At 38.5% G+C, this 6,503-nt stretch overlaps 1 long non-coding RNA gene across 1 annotated transcript; it reads right to left on the bottom strand.

The window, feature by feature from the left end:
* Window positions 1–1,858: 1,858 nt before the first annotated feature.
* On the bottom strand, window positions 1,859–2,667 carry LOC120557846. The gene is made up of 3 exons (XR_005639024.1): window positions 2,528–2,667; window positions 2,205–2,300; window positions 1,859–1,883 (listed from the first exon to the last, which is right to left on the bottom strand). It is a non-coding gene; the product is annotated as an uncharacterized LOC120557846 (long non-coding RNA).
* Between the last annotated feature and the right edge of the window lie 3,836 nt (window positions 2,668–6,503).

The following is a 6,503-nucleotide window of genomic DNA, read 5'->3' as shown; positions in this document are numbered from 1 at the left end:
ACCGAACACGCGAACTTAATGGGACTTTGTCTTATTCACGTATCCTCCAGAGTTAGAGAAGTCCATAAATACCCTTCTCATCTCAGTGTGTGTTGTAACTCTGTCTGGCACCCACTGCTAGCCTAGCTTAGCACATGTTGTACAAATCACTTATTAGAGCATAGATGGAGCCAGATACCTCCAGGATCTGTGCTAAGCTAGGCATGGGTGCGTCAGACAGAGATACGACACGCACAGAGATGAGAAGCGTATGTATGGACTTATCTAACTCTGGGGATACTGTGAATAAATCCCAATAAGTACCGTATTTCTCGGGACTATAAGTCCACTTTTTTTCCTACTTTGGCTGGTCCTGTGACTTGTGCAACTTGTATATCAAAATATATATAATTTAACATGTTTTTAAATGTTAATTCATACTGAACACATTACCATCTACAGCCGCAAGAGGGCGCTCTATGCTTGTGACAACTAGAATGCTGCTCCTAAAGACAACTGAGAAAGAGAAAAGAGATAAACTGCAGGTAGTAAAATATGCAGCCGAAAACGGTAATCGAGCAGCAGAAAGAAAGTTTGAAACAAGGGAGAAACTTGTGAGGGACTGGCGAAAAGGTGACTCTTATGCAATGAAGAAAACAAAGAAAGCTAATCGGCTAATCGCGGGCTGAAAGCAAGATGGCCAGAGCTGGAGGAACGAGTCACACATGGGTGCTTGAACAACGGTGCTGCTGGGAGAGGCTTGTCAATGGTGCAGTTAGCTCGCTACGTTCGCCACTCCGGTAGTTGTTCTGTGTGCTATTGTATAGTTTAATAACTGTTAATGTGTTACGTTAACATACCGGACACCTACCGTATTCAGCCTGTTGTTCTGGGTGCTATTGTGTAGTTTTGGATTTTGTGAAATACATTTCTAAATAAATGCGACTTATAGTCCGGTGCGATTTATATATGTTTTTTTCCTCTTCATGACGCATTTTTTGACTGATGCGACTTATACTCCGGAGCGACTTATAGTCCGGAAAATACGGTAGGCATGTTTCTTTAAGGCCCTAGGAAATAAATATTTATCACACATTTCTGATATTGACCAGACAACTAATCAGATAGTCAGGAAAATAATCGGAGTAATCAAAAACAATAATACCAAAATGAAGTTATCGTTCGTTACAGCTATAAAAGAAAAAACACTGCTTTTGGCTTCCTTGCTAATTCCTGAGTAAGGCGACAGGGCAGCAATTTGGATGAAATTTCAAATATTCTATAGAGTTTAAGAACATTTTCACTTAAAACTCTAAAATGTAAATGTTTTACAAACCATATCAAATGCACAGTGAAATGTGAGTCATCTTGCGCAGCCCACAATGGTTAAGAAAAACATTAAAACATACAAAACATTAGCGCGTTCTTTTGCATTATATTAATAAGAACAAAGGCATATTGAGTAGTTTGGGCCTATTGGCTGAACACCTGCAGTAGTGCAGTAACTTTTTGAGGCATTATTTAGACAAAAGGAGATAACTTTGAACTAGCCTTTTATAATGCTTTACCCTGCAGCCTTTTTTCAGATGAGTTTCTACATCATTAATTCATTCTTGAGGGTCTGCAACCTGCGGGATAGTTTACCACTTTCTAGACCAAGTTAAATCTTTAGAGTGAATTCAAAAGTGTTGGTCAGTGCTTTGGGATAGCTGAGGTGTAGTGCATAGATCACTCCACAGATTACCAGGAAGGCATCGCAAGTCTGGGAAGGCTGACCACGGCATCACTTTCAATGACGACAGTGATTCTCACAGGGTGGTAGTGAACTGGACTTGCGTCATGGTCACCGATGAAAGTAATGAGGCCCACTGCAACACCACAAGCTCTGGCTCATCAGACTCATCCTGAATGAATGAAAAAGAGATACTAATCACAAACTAACACATGGAACAGAACAGATGACATAATTTGTCTTTCCTTAACCAAGTCCCATTGAAATCCAATACCACTTTTACAAAAGAGACCTGGGTCTCATTGTAAGAGTTGAAAAACATAAGATCCATGTTCTGCACACATGAATCAGCCAAAATACCAGAGAATCTAAGTGCTGACTGAAACCAAGGACATTTACAAGAAAATGTTTTACTGAACATTGAATAAAATGTTAGTATTTTACGGGTTAGATAATACACAGCAGAATCTGTTAGTGACTTAAGGAGACTCACTGTGCAGGTTCTTAAACATCCAGAGACGTCCTCACGCAGATACACAGGAAGGACGTGGAGAACAGTAGTGCGCTTGGTGTGTATGGCATGGATTTCCTATTCAGATAAAAACAGAATTGCATATACTGAAGAGTTTACATAAAGCTGATTTTAAACAGTCCAAACAGAACATATGTCCACAAATAACCTGTTAACATCTTTAATGCAATCAGACAAATGGCAAACAAAGTGGACTAATTGCAAAAGCAAAAGCTCATTTCAATCATTGAACCTGTTCAATGTTCTACTGGTTCAACCTATGAAATGTGTAAAAATCTATTTACCTGTTCATCATGGATTTTTAAAATTTCAGCCAGAGCATCTGCTGTCTTCCCAGTTTTTGATGCCTTCCGTCTGAATAAGGTCATCAGTCGAGGAAGATAGCGGTCAAGCTCAGCATAGCACGTCGTTGGGCAGGTTCTGATTTGTTATCCGCTGGAACTCTGCATACAACTACATAGAAATAACAGCCAGAGGAGAATACAGCAACAACACTTATTAAAAAACAGTTCAATTTGAAGAATCTTGCACACATTCATAAAGCAAAAATATCAGCCAAATGAGTAAGAATCACAATTTTCACTTTAAAAGAGAGAGCTGATCCATATTACCTCAGACTCTATTTTAAGAGCAGGCCAGAGGTCCATGAGGTCGTTTAACTGGTGGGCAGGACATCACTATGGTCTGTCGTAGAGGGGGAAATGTGGTCTCCATCATCTTTCTAATGAGGGTCAGTTTCTTCTCAGTCTTCTTCAACAATTTTTGCAAGCAAATACAAAGTTAAGTAAAATATGATTAGTAGTATTCGTGAACAGAACACATTCATTATTTGTTGACTTAAATACAGCAAAACACTTTATTTTGATCAAACAGGCAAGTAGAAAAACAATGATGTGTGTAGTGTGGAGTGCGTATATTGGGGTTACCACACTAAAACCTTGTCTGAGAAAAAAAACAACAATTGCAAGTTATTGGTATTTAGAGGGCGGGGGAGGGGGGGTAAGAAGAATTCACATTCATTGGATTACCTGGTATCGTTATCACATCTCCAGTTATCTTCCTTAACTTCTTGAAAACTGCAACAGCAAGATGCAAAGGCATAAACTGATCTGAAACTGAACAATTAAAAGATTCAAAGAGTGTCAAATTATAAATACTTCCATTTATAAATGTTCCCTGTTAATGATCTTTTCATTTAATCCCCATAAGTGTCAAGTTACTAAAGCTATCAAGCAAAAATTAACATTACTGTAAAGAAAAGCAGCCACACTTGAACCTTAGTGCATGGTTAATCAACAATAATACCATTTCTACAAACCAAAGCTTTACTGTTAAGGGTTTTACTTTATTCATCTTTGTCATGAAAAGCAGCTTGCCTCCAGCAGGGTCGTTTGTTTTAAAACCGAGGCAACAGTAGGCAGGCACGGGCAGTTGACTCGTTCTGTTAACAGCAATCTCCGTGTCTCAGACAGTCTGCTCACACAGAATTTAAAACTAGCGTCCCTAGAAGCTACACAGAGAGCGCGGACTTGCAGTGTAGGAACTCAGTTTGAGGCGTTTATGCTCTTTTGTGCACTATTGAAAGTTTCCAGCAACAAAAAACTAACTATCGCATACGAGGTGTCTGTTAGTGCTTCTACTAACAACTCATTTTCTAACACCACCTTTAAGCGGGGAATGAGCGTGTGATTACTAGATTCATCCGTCGTCAAATTCTTCAGGGAGTCGGTTAGTGGTAGCTAGGTCGCTAGTTGTGCTGCTGGAGTGCGTAACGTCAAAGTCCTTCTAAATAGTCTCTGGTAACGTTATTGGCGTGGCGCTAAGTGGCTAGCTAGCTCTTTAGCAGCTAACCTATATCTGACAAGTTGCCAATCCCTACAAGACTCCCGTGATAAGCCAGTGAAGGGCGGGGGCTTGGAGAAGGTCTACGCTCTCTGAGACAAACACATACAAAATGTATAAAAGAAGTAAAAGCGAATGAATATTAACATTCAAAACTTACAGTAAGTCCAGTGAGCCTGATTGCTGCTGCGTAGGTAGTTTCTGCAACCCTACTGTCTGCTGCTTCCCGCCTTGCTGCGTTGTTCAAACTTTTCTTCTTCTGTGTTTTTCCAAAGAGCGGTAAGGAATCAGTGTAGTGTGCAAATTAGCGCCACCTTCTGCTTCGCAGGTTGAATCAGAGATTAACTCTCCATACAAAATTATCCCTGCAGCTGCTTAAATAAAAATAAAAAGAATATATAGGCTACATTAAAGTGATGAAGCAAAAAATAAATAAAATAAAAACATTTTGTCCTCCACTAATGTCTAATGCATTTCAGACCATTTGCTATTGCAATTTATTTATTATGATCGATTTTACTTATTTGGTAAAGCACTTTGAGATTTTATTGTATTTTAACATGTGCTATATAAATTCCGTTTATTTTTAAATCATCCCTATTTTAAACAATAGAAATAACAGGACTTTATCATTCTTAGTATGTTATTACTCAATTCTATTACATTGTACTTAAGTTATGTTTTTAAGTTATGCTTACTTATACACAAAATAGTTCCATTTAATCAAAAAATATTAGTTAACAATACTCAAAAAGGAAGAACATGTTACACCAACTTGACAAAATTAAGTTAGTAGAACTTGTTCTAAAACTTTGAGTATACACTACTTAATCTATTTAATTACTTTGAACGTTCGGGTTTACAGTGCACCTCTACCTTGCTTGGATCTGTGGCAACGCCCCCGCTGCACATCCAAGTAACACTGGAAAAAGTCACATTTGGTGAGCTTTGCCTTGAGGTTCTCCTGTTGGAGCTGGCACAGTACCACCTCCAACCTCTCTAAATGCTGCTGGACTGTGGAGAAGAAAACCACAATGTTATCATGACAAAGCAAAGCACTGGTTTTGTTGGTCACCAAACAGCCGTTGCATCAATCTCTGAAAGGTGCCATGGGCATTACAGAGCCCAAAGGGCATGCGATTCCATTCGAAAAACGCAGTTTTGGGCTGATCTGTTGATCAGGTCTGTACAGGTGATCCTAAGCTGAGATCTGAGCAGAACAAGCTACCAAACAAGCTAAGTAATAGTATAATTGCTAACATAGCGAACTTGTGGAAAAATACATAATTCTTTTTCATGATTAATTTATTAATGACTCAGCATATAGAGATGGTATTAGAGAAAATAATAACTTCATCAAATGTTTAAAACAAATAAAATAGCCTTGCCAGCCTATTTACTGAAGCGACCTACTGTATCTGTACTGTAGCAGTGGTGAAGTGCTGCGGGAGCACACTGGAACGACGCTTTGTTACTTTTTTTAAGTCAAAAAATAGAATATTGGCTGTTTGCGTAAACCGATTGAAATTCATATACATTTCTTAAGGGCTTGTGGATCCATTGACCAACTGCCACTTTGCTCATTTGAAAGCCATGATGTCTCTCTCTCATGTGTGGGCCAAATTCTCTGGGCGGGCAAAGCAGAGAAAGGGGAGGTAACCTTGCTCCTTATGACCTCATAAGGAGAAGATTCCAGATCGGCCCATCTGAGCTTTTATTTTCTCAAAGGCAGAGCAGGATACCCAGGGCTCGGTTTACACCTATCACCATTTCTAGCCACTGGGGGACCATAGGCAGGCTGGGGGAACGCATATTAATGTTAAAAAAACTCATATAGTGACATTTTCATGTCATGGGACCTTTAAGTGATGAAGCGCGTTGAAAGATTACACCACATCCTGACGAAGTATGCGTTTTGCCATCGTCAAAAAGCTGCATGATTATTAATTCTTCCGATATACAATACATGTATATATATATATATATATGATAGCATCCTAGTAGACATTACTTTCAGGTCCTACAATTTGCGTCAAAATTGGATAAAACTCTCGTTATCTGTTTTTTCCATTTTTCATTTGAGCACAAAATCGAAAATTGGAAAAATGTGTTGTTTTTTCATTTTATATTATATATATTTTTTTTATACAATGTTTTTATTGATTTACAATTACAACTTTTAACAACAATGGATGTATCCTGTCCCGCATTTACCATCTGTCTCCTTTTCTTATAAACTGGTCAAATGGTTTCCAGATTTTCTCATACAACTCCAATTTTTTTTAATATAAATGTTAATCTCTCCATGGACAAACATTTTGCCATATGCTTGATCCAAACACCGATTGTAGGTGCCTCCATTTTCTTGCAGATGAGCGCTATAGTCAGTTATATTTTGATGAGATCAAACCCCTCTCA

This window comes from Perca fluviatilis, chromosome 4 (assembly GCF_010015445.1).
Source record: "Perca fluviatilis chromosome 4, GENO_Pfluv_1.0, whole genome shotgun sequence".
Taxonomy (NCBI): domain Eukaryota; kingdom Metazoa; phylum Chordata; class Actinopteri; order Perciformes; family Percidae; genus Perca; species Perca fluviatilis.
The sequence above is the reverse complement of the archived record's forward strand: the minus strand, read 5'-3'. Positions and strand labels throughout refer to the sequence as shown.